General features: G+C 40.9%; 1 long non-coding RNA gene across 1 annotated transcript in view; it reads left to right on the top strand.

Annotated features, from left to right (window-relative positions):
• The first annotated feature begins 1,581 nt into the window (after positions 1 to 1,581).
• The window catches only part of LOC117201682 (uncharacterized), a 112,526-nt gene continuing 94,018 nt past the window's right edge, over positions 1,582 to 20,089 (top strand). The window contains exons 1-2 of the long non-coding RNA XR_007476364.1: positions 1,582 to 1,654; positions 2,659 to 2,848. This is a non-coding gene — a long non-coding RNA (uncharacterized LOC117201682). The remainder of the gene's footprint in view (positions 1,655 to 2,658; positions 2,849 to 20,089) is intronic.

Here is a 20,089-nt window from a genome sequence, read left to right on the forward strand (position 1 = left end):
CTTCAAGCTCTAAAATGCATGGATTGCATGACCTGACAAATATTAATAATGGCATCTAAAACCATTTCTGCCAGAATTCTCATGCCCTGGAGGTTGGGTTGGGAATGGGCATAATTGGAACTGCTTAAACAAAAAAGTACCTAGAAACCTCAATATATTTAGAATAATACTTTCCTCATTAGGAAATTAATTAAAGTACAGACAATTATATTATCAAGTCTTTAAGACTTCTTTAGAGAAAACAATGCTAAGTATTGGTATCTTAAACTGCAAAGACAGAAACCAGGAATTGCTATGTTTGAACATTTGACCCATCAATTCTAAGGAAACTAAAAGAAACCAAAAGTTAGTTTGTAATGAGTTAATTGAAGATACAAACACTATTCTAGAAATTGGTTATGAATCACTCAAATTAGGGACATTAAGAGGAAAGTAAATTATGGTATTCTGGGTATTTTGCTTCCTTTTTCACTTGTTTTTATTATTTTATTTGGGTCTGTATATTTTTTTCCAATATTATTGGATTTTTTCTCGATTCTTTGTAACTTTTTAATGAAACTAATCCATCAGGTTATAATTCAATTTGGGAAATAAATAGACAATAAAATATTTTTGACATATTTTAATAACAATGTTTTATTAGGGGATGTGGGAGGGAGTACCAGTAAACAAAGAAATAAATTACATATTGTTGGTCCTAAAATACCTTTCATAGTTTACTGTGAATCTTTTTATATTTAAAAATTTGAATTTTCTTTGTTTTCAAAAGCTAATTGACAATGGAAATTTCTTTTAAACATTTCCATATGCATTTCTGCCCCATAATTAAATCAACTGCTGATGTTACGTTCCACTACATAAATCAAATTTGTTCCTATTTCAAGAACCTTGCAAAACGTCTATAAAGCAATAATTGGAAAGAAAATGCTGGCCAAAACATTGTTAGCAAAATGAAATCTAGTGAATGTCAAATTGATCAGATAATTCCAGAGAGCTGGGAAGCAGTGCTTTGGCCACAAGGACATCAGATTTAAGTGGAACAATTCAGACCTATAATATTTCCAAATGCTTTGCCCATCTTTAACTTTGCACGACTTCTGGATTAAGTAGACAACCAGCATGTTCTATCCTAAGTACAGTTGTCTCTTGGTGTCTGTGGGGTACTGGTTCCAGGATCCCCCATGGATAACAACATTCGCCGACGCTCAAGTCCCTTATATAAAATGGTGTCGGAGGGTCAGCCCTGCATATCCGCAGATGTGGAACCCATGGATACGGAGGGCTGACTGTGCAGTGCTTCTCTGCAGCTTTGTTGCGCTCAAGGGAAAAAACCTGATAATCATGACCGGAAGGGAGAAGTAGAAACTTTTAAGCTCTCAGGTTTTAAAAAGCCACGTTTAGAAGTGTTATACTGACTTTCATTTTCAAAGAAGACATGTTCTAGGGCGATCCCTCAGCCTGTAATAGTTACAGAGCTGCTGCTAATGCTGGCTGGCTCCCCCTTTAGTGGGAATTCAGAGAACAGTGAGCTTGTCCTCCGTGGTTTGTTCACACAAATTCTTCTTTTCTAGTAGCTCACCTGTTAGAAAACAACAACAACAACAGAAAACAAAAAATGAAAACCTTTCCAAACCAACTGAGGATTATGCACATGGTAACTACAAGAGGTTAAAAACAATCTCATTCCTCCAGTCCGTTGGCTGAATTAGCTTATTTTACTGGGCTCCTTGGCTATCGTTTCGTGGTTTTTCTGTGCAAAAATACTCTTAGCATCTGCATTTAAAAATCTACAGCATCTCCTATCAGTTACTCTGGATGTAATTTTAATCCACACTGCCTCATAAATTAGAAGCCTATGATCCCTTCTACCTCCTTTCCCTACAGCCATTGTCCTGTGGCTCCTGAAAGCTGTCTCTCAAATACATCCCAGTCCTCTGTTTCTACCGACAAAGTCTTCGTTCAGGCCAAGCAGCATTAACCTGGATTTGTGCACTATTCTACTGAGTCTCTTACATTTCTTGCTCTCTTTACATGGTCCCTGGTCCCCTGTGGGATCTGTGTTTAAAAGCTCTAGTGAAAAGGCATTCAGGACTGTCACTACTTAGCCTTTAATCTACCTCTCTAGCTTCTCTCAAAGCTCTACCATTTACCTCTTTGTACAGGCCTCAAAACATGGACGTTTTGGGGGGAGTTTGGGCTTTGGGGGCAGGTAAGGGTTCTAATTCTGACTCGGCCTCTTATTCATTGATTAACTGTGGGCCAATTAATAACTCGATATTTCATGCAATGTTCTGGGCACTGGGGGGTGGGGTAGAGTGGGATGGGGGTCTATAGTGAACTAAATAGACCAAGTCCCTGCTCCTATGGAGTGTATGGTCTAGTGGAATCACTAGGTACTTAGGACAGCGTGTTTCTAATAAGCAAATTGTGTCAGAGATCATTAGTTGCCTACCAAAATATCCATTCTCCCCATCTCCCAGATGGGAATTTGTTCTGCTGAAAAGATGGAAGTTCCCATATTCCCTTACTGCTTGAGATGGTCACTGCAATGTAATTGAAAGTCATTGAGTTAGGCTTCTGGGAAATCTGCTTAAAACGGGGCTGGCTCTGTTGGAAAACACTTCCATTTGCAATTTTCTTCTTCCTTTTTCTTCCCAGTTAGAATACAGATATGATGGTTGGAGATCCAGCAGCTATCTTGGCCAATGAGGCAGCTTTGAGAATGGGAGCTTTTGCTAAGGAAGGTAGAACACAAAGATAGAAGACAACCAGGTTACTGATGACTATGGAGGCTCCATATCAGCCTTGGATTGCCTGGCTTGGGACGTCTATGGGCGAGAAAAATTCAGTAAGTCTCTATCTCATTCAAATTTTCTTGAGTTTTCTGTTTGTATAGTTGAACCCAAGCCTAAATTATATACAATGTAACTATACACAATCACCACTTACATGCTAGATTTGGAAGTCATGACTTTAAAGGGTAAGTAACAAATTACTTAACTGTACTCTTGATAATCATCTCTTGTTCTAGGATCATTTAAATAATCACAATGATGATGATAATGTCTAATAGTAAGATAATATTTATGTAAATAAATCTTGCCTTGACATAATCTACCTTAAATCAAACCTCAAGTTATCTAAAAATTGAGGACAAACTTACAGTACTGTATCTCATTCCTGCTTCAAATTGGTCTTAGTTTTCTCTATGTAAATTCTGAATTTTCATATTTACTTCAATTTCTGAATATGGTCCAGGAATGCCAAATACTTAACATACATGCCACCACTGCACAATCCTGCGTCCATGCCAGACATTAATAGTTGATTATGGCATTTTCTCTGTCTCAGGCTCTTTCTCATATACCTTTTCAGCACAATGCCAGGCAGTTCCTGCCACTGGATCAGAATTGGCAGCAGACATATATTTATTGCAAGCCACTTTCAATAACTGAAAATGTTGGGCAGAGTTGAATATTATAAGTTGATTTTTTCTTCGAGTTTTCTTTAAGTATTGTACTCTAAACTTCCAGTTCATTGAGTGGACATTGCTTTTATGTCTTAGGTTTTAAAGAAAGGCAAATGGGGGCATATTTTGCTTACAGTAGTTCTAATATCAATATAGGTTAGTGAGCTTTAGGGAGTAGGTCACATTTATTTGGGCATCTACTGTTTTTAAAGCATTAAATAATAAGGATATAGAGAGAAAGTGGGAAATATAATGGTCTCTTCTCTCCGTGGATTTATAATCTAATAAGAGATATAGGATACATCCAAAATTTTAAAATTATAGATATTAACAGTAACAGCTAATGGTGTGCCACAGATCTACAGGGAAGAGAAATTTAAATTTCTAAATGCTACCTCTATCATAATCATTGAAATAATAATAGCTAATACCTCATGAGGACTTCTATGTGATGGACCCCATATACTATGGCTTTTCTATATATAGAGGACACTGCACGGTTCATCCAGATTCCTCCTTCCCCAGGACCTCCCTCTAGATACACAAAGGTGGACTTGCAGTGTCATGTGCCCTGCATGACTGTTGGGGCCTCTCCTCGTCCCATGGTTGGTTTACCCAGCTGATTGACTTGATCCAAGCTGAGCCAATGAAATTCTCTCTCCCTGGAATTTACATGGGCAATGAAGAGGCCAGGGACTGTAACTGTTGAAACTGAGCCGCATATCCACATGTTCCAGAAAGAATGGGCACCACTGCTGCTGCTGGGATCCCGGAATGGTACTAGTTCTTCCTCTGTCAGAGATTTACCAAGCTCGAAACCATAAGAACTATGGGGAGGTCCGTATGTGATATGAGTGTTTTAACCCACTCTTTCTTCCCTTCTTCAACACCGAGGTACCCCACTATTTCAATACTTTACTTCTTTTTCTCTTTCTTTTTCTTCTTCCCTCCTTCCTTCCTAGCCAGAATCAGATGTAAATCAGAATCATATTTGCAGTGAAAGAACTTTTCCTAATACAGATATGTTATTTTCTTTCATTCTCACTACAACACTAGGAGGAGATAGCGTATCGCCAATGATCAAATAAGGACATTAAGGCTTAGCGAGATTATAGAATTTGACCCAAGATCACCCAGCTATTAGGTGGCAGGGCCAGGGTGCAGACCCAGCTAGATCCATGTGATTCTAGAGCCAGGACTTTAGGAAAATGTTTGGTCCTACAAGCGGTGAAGCAGCATTTTCCCATCCTCTGTTCTCTAGAAGATCAACAGATTGCTTTCAGATAGCCATGGTTCTGGACACAGCATTATTAGAGCTCAGGAAAAGCAACTCCCTGAAATGTGGATCCACCTCATCTCTTCTTTTTGGCCTCACTGTCATTGGGGTGCTTGCTTTCAAATACAGCAAAACCCATGTGGAAGATGATAGCACATAGTTTTTACTCTATTTGATATAGCAGGTGATGTATTTGTGCTGTATTTGATAGGGCAGATGAAGATGATAGCAACACCAATAATCTCTTCCATCAATAATCTCTTCCTATGATTTTCTTGAATATCCTCTAGCCATACCCCCTTCTTTCTTAAAATGTAGCTTAAGACTTACTTCCACGAAGATTTTCTCAATTGATTTTATCCCATGCTTTTAAAATTTTTAACAGAGGTTGGAATGAAAGGGGAAAAAAAAAGATGCTCACGCTCAAGTCTTGATGCATTGTATCGTGGGTATCTTCCATTTTTTGGAATGGGGTGTATCCTCCTTTGCCCCTTCAGGATTTCTTATTCTACCTGCTCTCTAGCCAGTAGGCTGACCTCCTTGGACCACATAAGGGGGCTTCATTTGGTCTTGGCCAATGAGAGAGGGAGAGAGTAGATTAGGGAGAGGAAGGAGATGGAGATTGGGGTATTACTCCCTGTCTTCTCCCTATGGGGTCACCTCAGGCTGGCTGTTTCTCTGGACTAAAAGTCACTTCTCTTACATTATGCTTCTCCTCAGCACTTCTCATTTTGGGTTCCAGTAATTGCTCCTTCCCCTCTCTCCTTCAGCTCTAGGAGTGGTAGCAGCTCCCCAATCCCTGCCCAGGAGTTCTGCACTACCCCTTATGGTTTCCTGTGTCCTGTCTGCTCCCATAAATAGTCCTTCCTTGGATCATCCTCATGTAGCGCACTTCTGTTTCCTGCCGGCGTCCTGAGTGATGCTAATTCTAAGCGCTTCTCCTAACTAGTCCTTCTGTGCCCTCTTGTCCTGCATTTTCATTGACATGCAAACTTGTTCTGTGTTCAGCACTCTCTGGGAGAGTCCAGTCATTCAAAACTAACCATTAAAACTATTATTCAACAGGCAGTCACTCTGTAAATTTATATTGCATTAGGCTAACCAGAAATCATAAATTCACATTTAGAGAGAAGACAATGTTGGTAGTGAGTCTGATTTACAGAAATCATTCATTATACTCCTTTCCCATCCCTGCCCCTTTAATGGTATCACTGTGTGTATTTTCAGGGGACATCCACATGTCTCTATGTAGAAAAACTGGAGGGACTGTGGATGTCGATGTTTCTTGGACAAGCACTTATTGGATTTGCTCTGAAAATTCCATTCAGTTGAATTCCTCAGGCTACCTGGAAAAATATGCATAACCCTGAAATTTGAGGGCAAAATCAGACTTCCGTCCCAGAGCTGTCTCCAGATTATGTGTCATAATTTGTACCTAATATTTTTACAATCAAATTAGAATTGACCTGATTGTTAGAAGCTAGCATGGCTTTTTTTTTTCCAGTTTTTTTTTTACACTTGCCAACTTACAGTTAAAAATATGGAAACTCAGAAGGTCAGACAACATCATCCAATGGTAACTTGCTGTGCACAATGACTGTCTTTGAATTTAGTTGCGTTGCCCACAGTGGGGATGATTTGGTTGTCCATGAACATTAGATCCTGAGAAATGCTATTGACTATGGGACTTGCTTATGATGATTTGACTATGCTTTAGGATATAGCTAGCTTTATGCAGACTTATTCAGATTTTGTAACTGAATAATTTACTTTCTCTATGTGAGGGTGGGGGGTGTGTGGAATTCATGGCATAGTAAGCTGATTGAACCATGAACACAAAAGCCCTGAAATTTAGGGTAGAGAATTCATGCAGAAAATACACTATCAGTAAAGTCATCGCTGTTTTGCTCAAAAGGGATGGAAGGTATGCTTGATCAGATTGCAGCAGGTACTGCCTGGCTTGAGAACATGATCCCTCAGGAGGGAGTCAGACAGAGCTTAATTTTTTCCTGGTTGAAGTGCTTGTGCACGCGGTAGAATTTCCTCTTAATTTATTATGCAACATCAGTTCCTCTATATGGTATTTCTTCTGCCAAATCACCTATTCTTTGTATGACTTCGTCTCAAAAGTCTGTTCCCAATCTCCAAAACCATATGTACATGTAGATCAGTATTCACAAACAGCCATGTTCCATCTTCCTCAATGTTGGATTCTACCACTGGAGTCCTGACCAGGACGGTTGCTCTTAACAATTAAAGAAAAAGAAGTGGCGATTTTAGCTTCTGCTGCCTCAGGATTAAGAGAAAGGAAGATGTATGACAGGTCAGGCTTCTGTGAAGCAGACTCTCAGATGGAGATTGGGGTGCAGTATATTTATGGGGGAGTAAGGGAAGCAGGATCAGCAGAGGGATAAGCTGGCCTGTGATGCAGCCACAACAGACGCTGCAGCCAACCCCATGGTGAGGCTCTGGAGCTGGTCTGGCCTTGCAGAGTTATCTGCGGTTGAGGCAAAGGGCCAGGTTTTTATACTGTTGTGTACTGATGAGAAATGCTATTTCCCAGGCAGCCCCAGGGAACTGGGGTGTGGCCTTGGGTTAGGCAGCTGTCTTCAGCTTAGGCAGTCACTGGTATGAGGGCTCAGCTGTGAGCTAGCAATACCCAACAATCAACACTGCCAGCAGCTGCTGGACTGAGTGCTTCCGTTCTGAAGGGTGGTGAGCAGCATGACTGCTGGGCGCTGATCCCATTTGTTCCTCTTGGTCAAAGTCTCCCCTCTTTGTCTAGTTGCTCTGGTACTTAGCTAGGAATGTGAACAGTAGAGAGCTATTGGATTAGAAAATATTCTCTTTCTTTTCAAACTATGCAGGAACTTTCTGAGATGACCAGCCACCTTAAAGTGCAGATGAGCTTCATTTGTTCAAAATATAACTTGCCTTATCAAATATATTTTCATAAAGAGAATGTTCCCAGGGACACCCCCGTTACATAAGGCTGAATGCATGGGGATATGGGCGTGGACTGTGCACATTTCACAGAGGTCTTCTCCAGGGGACTCTAGCTTCCAGTGAGGTCAAATCTTACCCTTCTCCAGAGGTAGCTCAAGGTCTGGCCTTTGGAAAGTCACTGTTTTTGGATTGGTAAACTTGAAAACTCACTTTTGTTTTGGTTTTAACTCTTCTTGAAAAATCTCACTTTTCTACCCTAGGAAGTGAAAGCACAGAGGGTCTGTCCTTCAGAGGCAGCCTGGGGTTGTGATGTGAACATGGCTTTGGGGTCAGAAACCTGGTTCCCTAATCTGGCTCTTCTGTCTCTTAGCTCTATGACCCGCAAGCAAATCCCTTATTGTTTCTGGGTCTCAGTTTCCTTAACGTATGAGATGAGTTGTAGTAAAGATTGTGTTAATAAACATGAAGAAGCTTTGTAACTTGTACTGTACGGTTCGAATGTCTCGTTACACTTGTTAGAGCTGGAAGAAAGCTGGGTGATTGTCTTGGCAAGCTCTTCAGTGGCCAGATGGTGCACAGAGTCCCAGGGAGGTCAGAGGACTCGCCTAAGTTTGCACATCTGGTTAGTGGCAGAGCTGGAGCCAGCCCCCAGCCCTCTCAGCTCCCAGGCTAGTACTTTTCCATGACACAAGTCTGCCTCCAGTCTCTCTCCCCACAGTTCCTCTCACTGCAGCATGGGGAGACTGTGTGTGCCGTTCACTCCCACGGAGCTGCCGAGAGGATTTCAGAATGGCATAATGTTTGCCAAAGCTTTGAGTCTGGAAACAAGACACTCTTCAAATCTGAAGAACTCTTATTCAAAAATTGTTACCTTAGTCATTATGCTAAAACCCCCTTGGGCTACAGTAAAGAGGAGAAGAGCTCATCTTGTATTGGTAATAGAATTACTGAGCCTGTACGTCTATTTGTGCATGCGTGTGTGTGTGTGTGTGTGTGTGTGTGTGTAGCTAGTCAGAGAGAGGAAGACAGGGAAAGAAGAGGAGAGAGAAGAGAGTCTCCTTAAAAAACAAATTACTGTACCATATATTTTGTATAATTTCCTATCCCCTTTATTTAATAAGTCCAAATTAAGAGTTGTTGTAATTCTCTTGCATCAGCAGATAGGCTCTCAGCATCCTTGAGTGCTGCAGGGCCTGCAGTTTTTCTGCTTTTCTGTAGGTATTCATTTCCAAAATTTCATTACCATCCCCCATGTGAGTCATTCACTCCCATGCAATCCATTTAAAACATCCAGCACACTCTGGGGGCCAGAAGGACAAAGCTCAGAAAAGGCCAAGCCTATTCATTTGGTATGTTGAGGAGCTGCCAGTGTGAAAGGGGAGAGGAGGCCCAGCAGGGTTCCCCCAAGGTAGCCAGCAGACGATGTGGCAGCATCTGATCCCAACCCACCTCCCCTCTCCAGGAAGGCGCCCTTTTATTTTGCTGTATGCTTCATGCGTGGGAGTCTGGAGGCAATACAATTGGTGAGCGAGAACAGAGATGAGAAAAATTCCTTTAGCAGGATAATAAAAATGTAAGCTGAATATTGTTAAGAAATATTTGCACATGCCATGTACAGGCAATCGCCTCTATTCAGGAATCAGAAGACTGGGATTCTAGCGCTGGCCTTGCCATCAGCTGGTCGTGTGATCTGGGGCAAATTTTTGTTTGTTTCTTGTGTGGGTTTTTTTTGTGTTTTTTGGCCATGAGGTATGTGGGATCTTAGTTCTCCGATCAGGGATCGAACCCGTGACCCCTGCAGTGGAAGCGCGGAGTCTTAACCACTCGACCACCAGGGAAGTCCTTGGGGCAAGTTTTTTAACCTCCCACGAACTTCAGCGTCTTCAGTTATCAAGTGAGGATAATGAAACTTGCTTTAGTTATTGCACGATGAATGTAAAAGTGCTTGGTGACGTGAACAGCTTTATACAAATGTAAATTTATTTTATGCATTAGCTATGAATTATTTACCTGATTTCAATATGCTTCTCCTATATGATAGGCAAGCATGTAGCTTCTAAGGGGATCATGGTGGCTGGCTCCCTTTGCCTTTGAAAGTACAGAGCAGCACAGCAATGCTGTCCAGCTTTTCCTTATTAAGAAGGAAGTCATCAAGGGGTAAATCTGACAAAGGAGCCTCATGGAAGCTTTTGAGCTATTGCCTTGGGCTGCACTAACATTGGAGTTTGGCATTTGGGGCTGTCATGCTAAGCAGGCCAGGAGATTCCTCACAACAAGGTGTCAGTAGAAGGTGCCACACCGTAGCTCTTTGGCATCAATCATTTCCAGCTGTGCTTAGAAACACTAATCAATTTTTCATCATCCCCTAGGAGTGCCAGCTTGAAAAACACAGTGTGAAAAATGCCCAAGGGATGCCCATTCTCTGCCTTCTGCCATAGAGGGGTCCATACAGACAGTCCTGCTGGCAGGGGTAACTCCCACAAATGAGCTACTGCCTCAGGAGCAGGTGGTGAAGAAGGAGGGGGGCGTGGCTCCCATATCTTTATTAGCAATTTTCTGTGTGTGGCATTTAAAACTGAAGAAGGATTTAGATACTATCTCTTGGCTGAGCCTAAAACTCAGAAATCCATTCACTAGGTTGCTGCTCTCAGAAACACTGTTACACGAGCACCATAGTGCTCTCTGCCCTCAGGATGGACGTTAACTGTTTCGGAAGTGTTTCTGTTCTTGTACCTGACTATTTTCTCTGTCCTCAGTGGGGAAGAGTCATGCTTCTCTATACATAAAAAATTCAGCATATGGGTTCAAGAACGTTCAGGGACTGAATACATCAGTATACCAGAGTTGGGTTGGGTGTATTGATATCTGGTGGCTAAGAGATTCTTTCCTTAAGCTCTTCAGCATCCAGCAGAATTACTTCAATTTTTATGTTGGAGGACGAAAATGGAATTTGTGGTCCACAAGAGGCACAGCTAGCCTAGACTTGGAGTAAAGGGGGAATTCCATGACCTTGGCATGGAGTTAGGCCCAAGAAGTGAAATGCAAATCTTTTCTGATTCACATCATTTTGTAGTATGGGTTCTCTCCGATACTGGAAGCCTGGATTCCTTCAAATCTGTCTATTTAGTTCTATAGGAAGAAAATTCCAGAGGTTGTAGAGAAAGTAAAAATTAGAGACAGAGACAAAGTGAATTGTAAGTTTAAGGTAATTGGAGTAAGGGCTTGATGATCCAAGTTAAAATCCTGACTCAGCTCAGAGACCCTAGGAAAAATCACCATTACTTATCTGAGCCTTAGGTTTACCTGGAAAAAAAAAGGGAGGCAATTGTAGCTGCCTTCTCCACTAGCATCCCACCTATGTCACAGTTGTTATGATGGGCAAGAAAGTTTTTTGCAAACTATAAAGCACAATGCTTCCAGTATGAGACACATCTTGCTCATGTATGTGCACATGAATGTATGTAAGTGAATATGAACCAAGCATTTCGTTCACAAGTGGGTTTGAGGTTTTCATTTAAATTTTCTTTTTGTTTGCTAATGGGGTAAATTAGGTGCAAATATGTCAGCGAAGAGACATCATCCGCGATGTTTATGACAGGGTGGACGCATCAGCCAATCTGTACTCCCCTGTAAACTGGAAATCTACAAGTGCAGAAATTATGCCTCAGTTCAACTTTGTCCTGGGGTGGGTGTCACATTAGTCTTCAGAGAGAGACAGGTGGTCCTGTAACAAGGCCCCAAGTGTCAAAGTTCTGCTGTAAGAGAAGAGTGTCAAAACCACAGAGGGGACTCAACATTCCTTTTCTATTCCTAGAAGGTCCCATGATGGTTTAAAATATTTTCCTTCACATCTCCCTGGTCTGACAAAGGCTTTATCTGACCTTAAAAAATATTTTCAAGAACTATTTTAAGGTTCTGTTTTGATTTAGTTTTGGATGAGATTCTTAGGGAGAAAGAAATCTTTAGTTTTTTCCTTTTAAAACAGGCATTTTTACATGAAAATCCCCTTGAATTAAAGCGACAGTCTCTATGTAGGGAGAGATCACTGCTCTGCAATGGTCATTATGGAACTAGTCACAGACTTTATATGCAAAACAAAAATTGTTTTCCCTTCCACTACAAGGAAACTATCGAATTCCAACTCCACAGTATTAGGCCAAGTTCACTCAGTATGGCTTTCAAGCACAACAGGCAAAGCGTTGAATAAGCTTCCCACTGGCGTTGCCCTAAAGTTGCATCGCTAACCTTGGAAGCTAAAGCCGTTGAAATTAAACAACAGACCAAACGTAAAGACACCCTATTGTGTTTCCATGTAAAAAGGACCCTCAGGTTTTCTTATGAAGTTCAAGACCAGTGGAGGCTTAGAAATGTTTCCCAAGAACAACATTTTTTTAAAATCTTTTTTTAAAATTGAAGTATAGTTGATTTACAATGTTGGGTTAGTTTCTGGTGTGCAGCAAAGTGATTCAATTATATATATATATCATATATTTATTCATACTCTTTTCCATTATTGGTTCATTACAGGATATTGAATATAGTTCCCTGTGCTATACAGTAGGACCTTGCTGTTACCAAGAACAATATTTTTAAGCGAAAGAGAGAGACTTAGTAGACGAATTTTGTGGCAGCTACTATCAATAGTATAAATGTACACTTTATAATGGTACCTTTTATCCAGAGAACTCAATGAACCAAAGTATCAAGTACTCACCAATTTCTCGGTCCTTACATCTTTAAATTCATTTTATCCATAGACTTTATGTAATTTTCTATCAGCTTTTGGATCTGGATGGAGGTGGTGGTGGTGAGGGGGACATTGTGTCACCATTGCATCTCTTTATCAGTTGAGATGGAACTCAGATTCCAAGGATCCTTCTTCCTGCAAGTCATATTGAGTTTTTTAGTGGACCGGAGACTAGAGGTCTTATTGGCAACAACCTCTACTTCTGTTAATCTAAACTCCTGACGGTTTTTTTCAAAAGTGTATTTCTGTATGGTAATAAGTTACTGAACCAGTAGAGCCTTCCGTTGCTCTTCTCTCCCACTTTTGCTTTCATGGCAACCAAAGCTCTTGACCCTCATCAACGTGAGTGAAATAAGAGAGTGAAGGACTGGGAGGTGGTTGGTCTCTCCATGTATTGAATAGTTCTGCTGGGCTTTGATTCGTGACTGGAAAATCACTGACTTCTGGCTAACCTGAATTTCTGCATCTTCATTTTAACCTAATACTGCTGCCTTGATTCAACCTGTAGATGTCTGTAGTAAATAAGATCATCGGTAATGACAATAAAGCAAGAGATATCCACTTTGAAAATGTAACCTTGTGGCTGTTATAAAGTACTGTGAATTGTCTGCCAGCACACTTCATAATATCTTACAATTTTAGTGGGAGAAAAAAATGTTAGCCTCTATTTTGCTGGCTAAGGGCTTGCCCCTACCATCTTATAATTGAGAATGTTCAAGATGGTCTCATTTCAGCATTAGTGTACATTGAGTATCACATTCCAAGAATGAAATCAGATGAAGAGCTAAGGCCTTGTTCCAAAATTATGAAGAGGCCAGAGGAAGAATGGGACCTGATAAGCCATCTGCACTCCTGCTCCCAACAAATCTGCACAGGTTGCCTGTAGAGTCATGGTCGGTGGCAACCGCCTTGATGGGAGGTTCTCTTGACCTTGGGGCATCTCTGAGCATTTGCTTCGGGGTGAATGAAAACTGAAGCACCGTCTATACTTTTCAATACGCTCAACTTACTCGTTAAGTCCATGGATGATCACTGTGCTGCATGAATTCTGTAACGAGCCTGTGGCCAACTTTGAGAGTGGTAGCTGGTTCTGGTCCAGTGATAACCACTCCAGCTGCAGTTATAAGTCATAGGGAAGTTGTGAAAGAGCCTCTAGCAGAGGCTAGCAAACTTGAAGCTGTTTGTTTAGAGACCACAGAGAAGCTGATACCAATAGCTGAACCGTGTCCTATCCAGAGGAGGGCGGCAGCTTCAGACATTCCTCTCAGTTTCAGTCTCAAGCCCCATCTTCTCCTCATTGTTTCCTTTCAGTGTGCCAGTCTGTGTTCCTTCCCCATGACAGTACTGTCTTGGTTTTTAAAGAACACAACATTCTGCTGCTGTGAATAAAGTCATTAAGGTTGTTTTGAATTCCAAAGCATTTGATTGAGGTGGCTATCGGTATAAGCAGCATCCTTTTCTCCAAGGAATAAATTCCCAGTCCCCCCTTTGGAAACTGACTCATAGCAGGGCAATGGCACAGAAGTGTGAGAACTGGAGGTGAAAAGTTGTGTCTCCAGTTAAAACTGGAGATGATACTTAGAAATTACTATTTGAAACCCTGAAAAAAAAAAAAGTGTTACCTACTGACTCCTGATCCTATTTCCTTAGGACTTTCAATTCAGAGTGATATAATTTACCTACAGTTATCAGAACATTTTTTGTGTTTTACTTTATCAATAGCAATCAACACTATAGAAATTCAAGACAACGTAATTTCATATAATTTTAGAAATGATGTATTAAAATGAATCCTAAAACCAAAGAAAAAAATCCAAGGAAAATAACAAAGAGAAATAGATTGGAGGCATAAGGACCCAGGAAACATTTTTTAAAGAAAAACACCTAAACTATTTTGATTTGATTTTTACTCTTCTGTGAAGGTAACAAGATTGTCTGAAACTTGGGAAACCATTGGTAGAAAACTGAAATGAAACAACACAACACAAAACAGAATTGGGATCAAATCTTCACCAAATCTGTTACCCTCTCTAAGAGCCAAGTGTAACTTTGAAACTTGATGCCAATGCACAAGTGGTCCAAGTTACTACTGCCTTTGCTCTTTTTAATATGTTGGCTGATTATGGAGCTAATAATAAATATAATTGAAAATCACTGTTGGATCCTTTGAAGTTTGCTGCCAAATAACGTTTTGTAGAAGAATATATATATATATATATATATAAAAAAAACCTTGACGGAAACTTCAAGCAATACTTTAAATACTTCAGAATCAACAGTCCTAGTGTTAGATTTACCTCAAGAAGTTCATAGTGATTGTAAAATATAATATTAACTCAAGAAAGCACTCACTCAGGCTTCCCTGGTGGCGCAGTGGTTAGAGTCCACCTGCCGATGCAGGGGACACGGGTTCGTGCCCCGGTCCGGGAAGATCCCACATGCCGTGGAGCGGCTGGGCCCGTGAGCCATGGCTGCTGAGCCTGCACATCCGGAGCCTGTGCTCTGCAACGGGAGAGGCCACAACAGTGAGAGGCCCGCGTATCGCAAAAAAAAAAAGAGAAAAAAAAAAGAAAGCACTCACTCTAATTTCCCATCTCTAATAAATGTCACCAGGGCAGTCATTGTCCTAATTACTTTATTTCTGCCTAGCTTTGACTGAAGTTAATTTTTTATTCTGAAACAAATATGTGACCAGGACAAAGTACTCAAATTAATCAGCTGTTGTTAGTCAATTTCATCCATGGCTTTGGAAATGATGCCATTAAGACAATGTGGTTCTTTAGCAGAAACAATGTCATTCTGCCCAGACTTTCATTTTAGGACAGGGTTTCTGCAGTGAATTAAGAGTCTCTAGAAATGGTGCAGAGCTACAATAACAGCTTTCTGGTTTTGATTATAAGGCAGAATGATTTCTGGTTTTCTGTAATATTTGCATGTGAATGGGATTCCATTTTTTTTCTCATTTAGATGCAGTGATCAGGTGAGAGAAATCTGAGCCCATTCCATCAAAGCTCCATATTGTGACCAGAATACAAATCACTCAATTCTGGTTCCTTAAGAAATATAGCTTATTTTAAAACAGAGAGAGTATTCAGGGCAATGCACAAATGAGAATTAGAGATGGTGCTCAAGAAACCATGCACATTTGAGCTGAAGTCACGATGTATTGCTCTGGGTTTCATGGTAGCTCAGAGCATATCTCTACCAAAATGCTTTCATAACACTCTTCTAGGGCCCTGAATTTGGAAAATCAAGTGTACACAAATAAATACAGCTTAAACAGAGGCGGGGTGGTGGGATGTTATCCCAACTATCACCATATTCATGACTCTAAGGAGATGGCTAACTGAGGTAAGAGGCATCAAAGCCCATTGATTTCAGCAGAGGTGTGAACAGTGAGGAAAACGGAGTGGTGAGTTCTAGTCTCCATTCAAACCTGGGGAAATTACTGAAGTGCCTTTCCTTTACTTAATTTTCATCCCCTGAAAATGGGATGGTGATGTGTATACCTAACCACAAGGCTGATCAAAATCTCTGGAAAGGGCTTTTTCAGAGACATGGTCCTCCATGCCCAATGATCAAAAAAAAAAAGGCTCAAGGCTGAACTAGACTTTCTTCAAAGTAAAGTGAAGCCTCTTATTTCATTATTATTGTTTATATTTTCAGTCAATTAATGCCTCTTCCAAACCCCTGGCATTTCCTGTGTCGAAAGACTTTTTAATGCCAGTTTGGCTTCACAATGAACAATGTTTATTTTTCTCCCATGTGACTGTCCTAAAAATATTTGAAACAGCTGTCATGATGCCCTTAAGTATATTCTCTCCAGGCTAAACAAGTCCAGTTCTTCATAGGCCAGGGTTTTAAGTTCTCTTGTTGTCTTAGGCTCTCCTAGCTGGATGAGTTTAAGTTTACAAAGGTCTTTTCCAATGGTGAGATCTTGGGAGCAGAATACGGGGCTCAATTGTGATCTGTCCATGGGGAATCTGGCAAGAATTGTTGCTTCACATATTCAGCCTACCATGGCTCTTTAAAGACAGCTGAAGTTGAATCAGTTATTTTTGGAGGCCACATCATATCATTGGCTCATGTTGAACTTGGAGTCAATTAAAACCACAAGTCTTTTTCACACATGCTCCTGCTAAGCCACTGTGTGTGTGTATAGCTATATATAGTTATTAACTGTTGAGTGCTTATTATGGGCAAGGCAATGTGCTAAATGCTTTGCATCTTTTGCATCTCATTTAATCCTCACATGAACCCAATGACATAGTAAGTATCCTTAGCCCCTACTGTGGGTAGACTGAGGCTCATACAAGCAGAGACTTACCTAAAGAGGTCTGACTCCAAAGCAGGTACTCTTGAACTTGATGCTATTTGGCCTTCTAAAATGCCATGATGTTTTTGTTGCTAACCTTTCTCGGAAGGGGAATGCAGAGGACCCATCATCAAAGAGCAGAACCATTAAATATAAATCAGGTTACACTTGCCCTTCCTTTTAGCCAGCTGAGATCTTTTTGGATCCTGGTCTTGTCCCCAGATATATTAGCCATTTCCTTAAAGCTTCATGCACCCATGTATTTCATCAGCTGCCATCGCTACTCTCATTCAAGTCATTGCTTCAAAAAAATAGAACCAGGCCAAGGACAGAGCCTCTAGGTCCACACCAGAACCTCCATCAGGTTGGCATTGATTACCACTCTCATCACGTTACAGATCCATGGTACTGTGATTCAGCTCACATTTTTTTTTCCTCTTGTCCATCATGAAGACCTTGCCACATCCCTTGCTAAAATTAAAGTGCAGAATTTCTAAGCCATGCTGCTATTGAGTCTAGCATTACTGCCGCAGAGAGCAAGAAGGAGTGGTCTGGCAAGATTTGCTCATTGTGAATCCGTGTTATTTTTAACTGATCACCATTTCCTGTGCTAAGGAGGCATGGTCCAGTCCTAACTCTCCATTCTAGCCTCTGGTTTGGGACTGAAATCAAGGTCACCACTTTCCAGTTTATAGCATCAGCCTTCTCCTCTTTGAACATTTGTTCTACATGTGACCACGTTTAGTTTTCCTATTTTTCAAAAGAAACATTAGTGACTGTGGTTGGGTGTGCAAGTTCTTTTTATATCTTGGAAGACATTTTTTCTTGGCAAGTAGATTTGAACAGATTTAGGACACCTTATCATATTTGCTGAACCTTTTTTTCAGGCTGAATATAATTTTATTTTACAAAGGAAACAGAAGTAAAATGATCTGCATTTTATTTCTTTCAAGCTATTGAGATGCATTTGGTCCTATCAGTAAAGCATAATACATCATTACTTCTCAGTTTGGGATCTGCTTTTTAAAACTGGTGTTCCAAGGTATGTACATACCCTTCTGATATGAAATAAAGATAATAATATAGGATGCATCAGTATCCTAGGAAAACAGCAGATTAAGAGGTAGAACTCATACTATACTAGATATTTGCAAACTGTAGTATACAGTATAACTCAGCTGAACGGAGAGAATAGAACTTCTTCAGTTTTTTGGTAATTAAATGCCAAACCTTTACACTAACTTTAGTCTGATATGAAAATTTAAACTGTTTCTCTAGGAAATAATGTCATTGGAATAAAAACCATCAGTCTCTAAAGGTTGCTTTCACCTTTTCTTGCTTTTTTCCCCAAGATGATATTCAAGGAGGAGGGGAATTTTTTTTTTTTTGCAGTACGCGGGCCTCTCACTGTTGTGGCCTCTCCCGTTGCGGAGCACAGGCTCCGGACACGCAGGCTCAGCGGCCATGGCTCACGGGCCCAGCCGCTCCACAGCATGTGGGATCTTCCCGGACCGGGGCACGAACCCGTGTCCCCTGCATTGGCAGGCGGACTCTCAACCACTGCGCCACCAGGGAAGCCCGGAGGGGAATTTTTATGTCATGACAGCCTGTGCAAAGATGGAATGACTGGCCTCATGCCAGTTCTCTGTTTACACTGTCTCCTTGACCGGCCTCTAACGTGATGGCCTGGGAACACTTGGCTTTTGGCTTTCTGGGTGCTCTGGTGGCCTCCAAATTTCCTATACATGACCAATGAACTTATGATCCATTCTTTTGGTTTGTATGTGCTCCCAAGAAAGATAAACCAACCCTCTGGATGACTCAACTTTCTTTCAGCTCTCACAGGAGGCAAATCCTAGGGTTTCTATGACTTCTCTATCCAATACCCTGGGCGGATGGTTCATCCCAGCCTCTGTTTCTAAGTCAGCTTGTCCCACCACACTGGGCCTCATAGCTTACCCTCCATCAAATATCCATCCCATGCAGGAGCTGGGGTTAGCTCATGAGTGCCAATTAGACTTCTCTCTATGTGATCATGCATTTGACCTCTACTCCCAGAATCCAATGTGGGAACTAAGCAAAGATAACCTTGCCCTTGGTGCTCCCTCAATGTATTTAACACCCCCGCTTCTGCAGGCCAAGGCTCACAGAGGAGAAGTCAGGAACAGATCTTACTGTTTACCCCTTTGACTTCTCTCAATTCTCCTCTGCTCCCTTTCCAATTTCTCCAAGACAATTTCTCCAAGGCTGGCATTTCTTTGGTTTCCCCAACATTATGACTTAGTTCTTTCTAATTCCGGCTAAGCTATAATAGTAGGTGTTAGTATCTCCTCCATGTAACAGTAATTCTTTCTCTCTGAGCTGGGTCCACAGAGTTCAGTTGTTGATAGACTGAGGGGAAGACAGAAGAATTTGAACAATTTTGCCTCAAGGCAATGAAGGGCCTGACTTTCAAGGCTATCTTCCTGCTGCTTATTTTTATTTTATCTAATCTAATCTCATCTAACCTAATCTAATCTAATCTAACATACATATGTTATATATATACACTATATATATATGTATATGTATATATCTGTATGTATGTCTGTATATCTGTATATATGTCTGTATTATAACTTGTTTAAAGGTCTATTCCCATGAGTGAATACACAAAGCTTCCTTCCTGTGACTTATTCTGGCTTCTCTAATGAAGTACCTGGCACTAAATGAGTGGGGCACTTGGGTTGTATCCCTCTCCATTTTTAGAGAACTGCCTTCATTCACTTAGGGGTAGACAGCAATAATTACTGTTAGACAAGGAAACAGGAAGTTCCAGTATCTTTTCTTTGGATGTTAAAAAAGTGTATATTGCTCTCATAAAAATTTGCAACGAATGACTATGTTACTCTTGGGAAATGTATTTTGGATTCTGAAGGTTCACTTTCATAAGCCTCAACAATGTGCATTTGATTAAAGAGGAAATGGCAATGGGTCAAAGCAGGAGGATGGATTTGAAGTTAGGAAGGCTGAATCCTCAACCATTGGTAGTAACTTGCTGGGTTGACTCAAGCCAGTTGCTTGATCACTGCCTGCCTTGTTTCCCTGTGTCTAAAGAGAGACAAGAAATGCTTCCATGGTTAACACTTGCAAAGTAAGATGACACCAGGAAAGGAAGTGACTGCAAGTTGCCTATGCTCTGCCCTCTCACTTTTGACCTCTTTTTCGTATATGCTTTGCCGGTTGCCTCTAAAAATACAAATCCTCTGGTTCCACAGTTCTAGAACCATGTGACTGTAATCCAACTCCTGGACCAAGTAGAGAAAGTGAAAATATTCCTCTTACTCTTCTGCCCTT

Source organism: Orcinus orca, chromosome 3 (genome assembly GCF_937001465.1).
Source record: "Orcinus orca chromosome 3, mOrcOrc1.1, whole genome shotgun sequence".
Lineage (NCBI taxonomy): Eukaryota > Metazoa > Chordata > Mammalia > Artiodactyla > Delphinidae > Orcinus > Orcinus orca.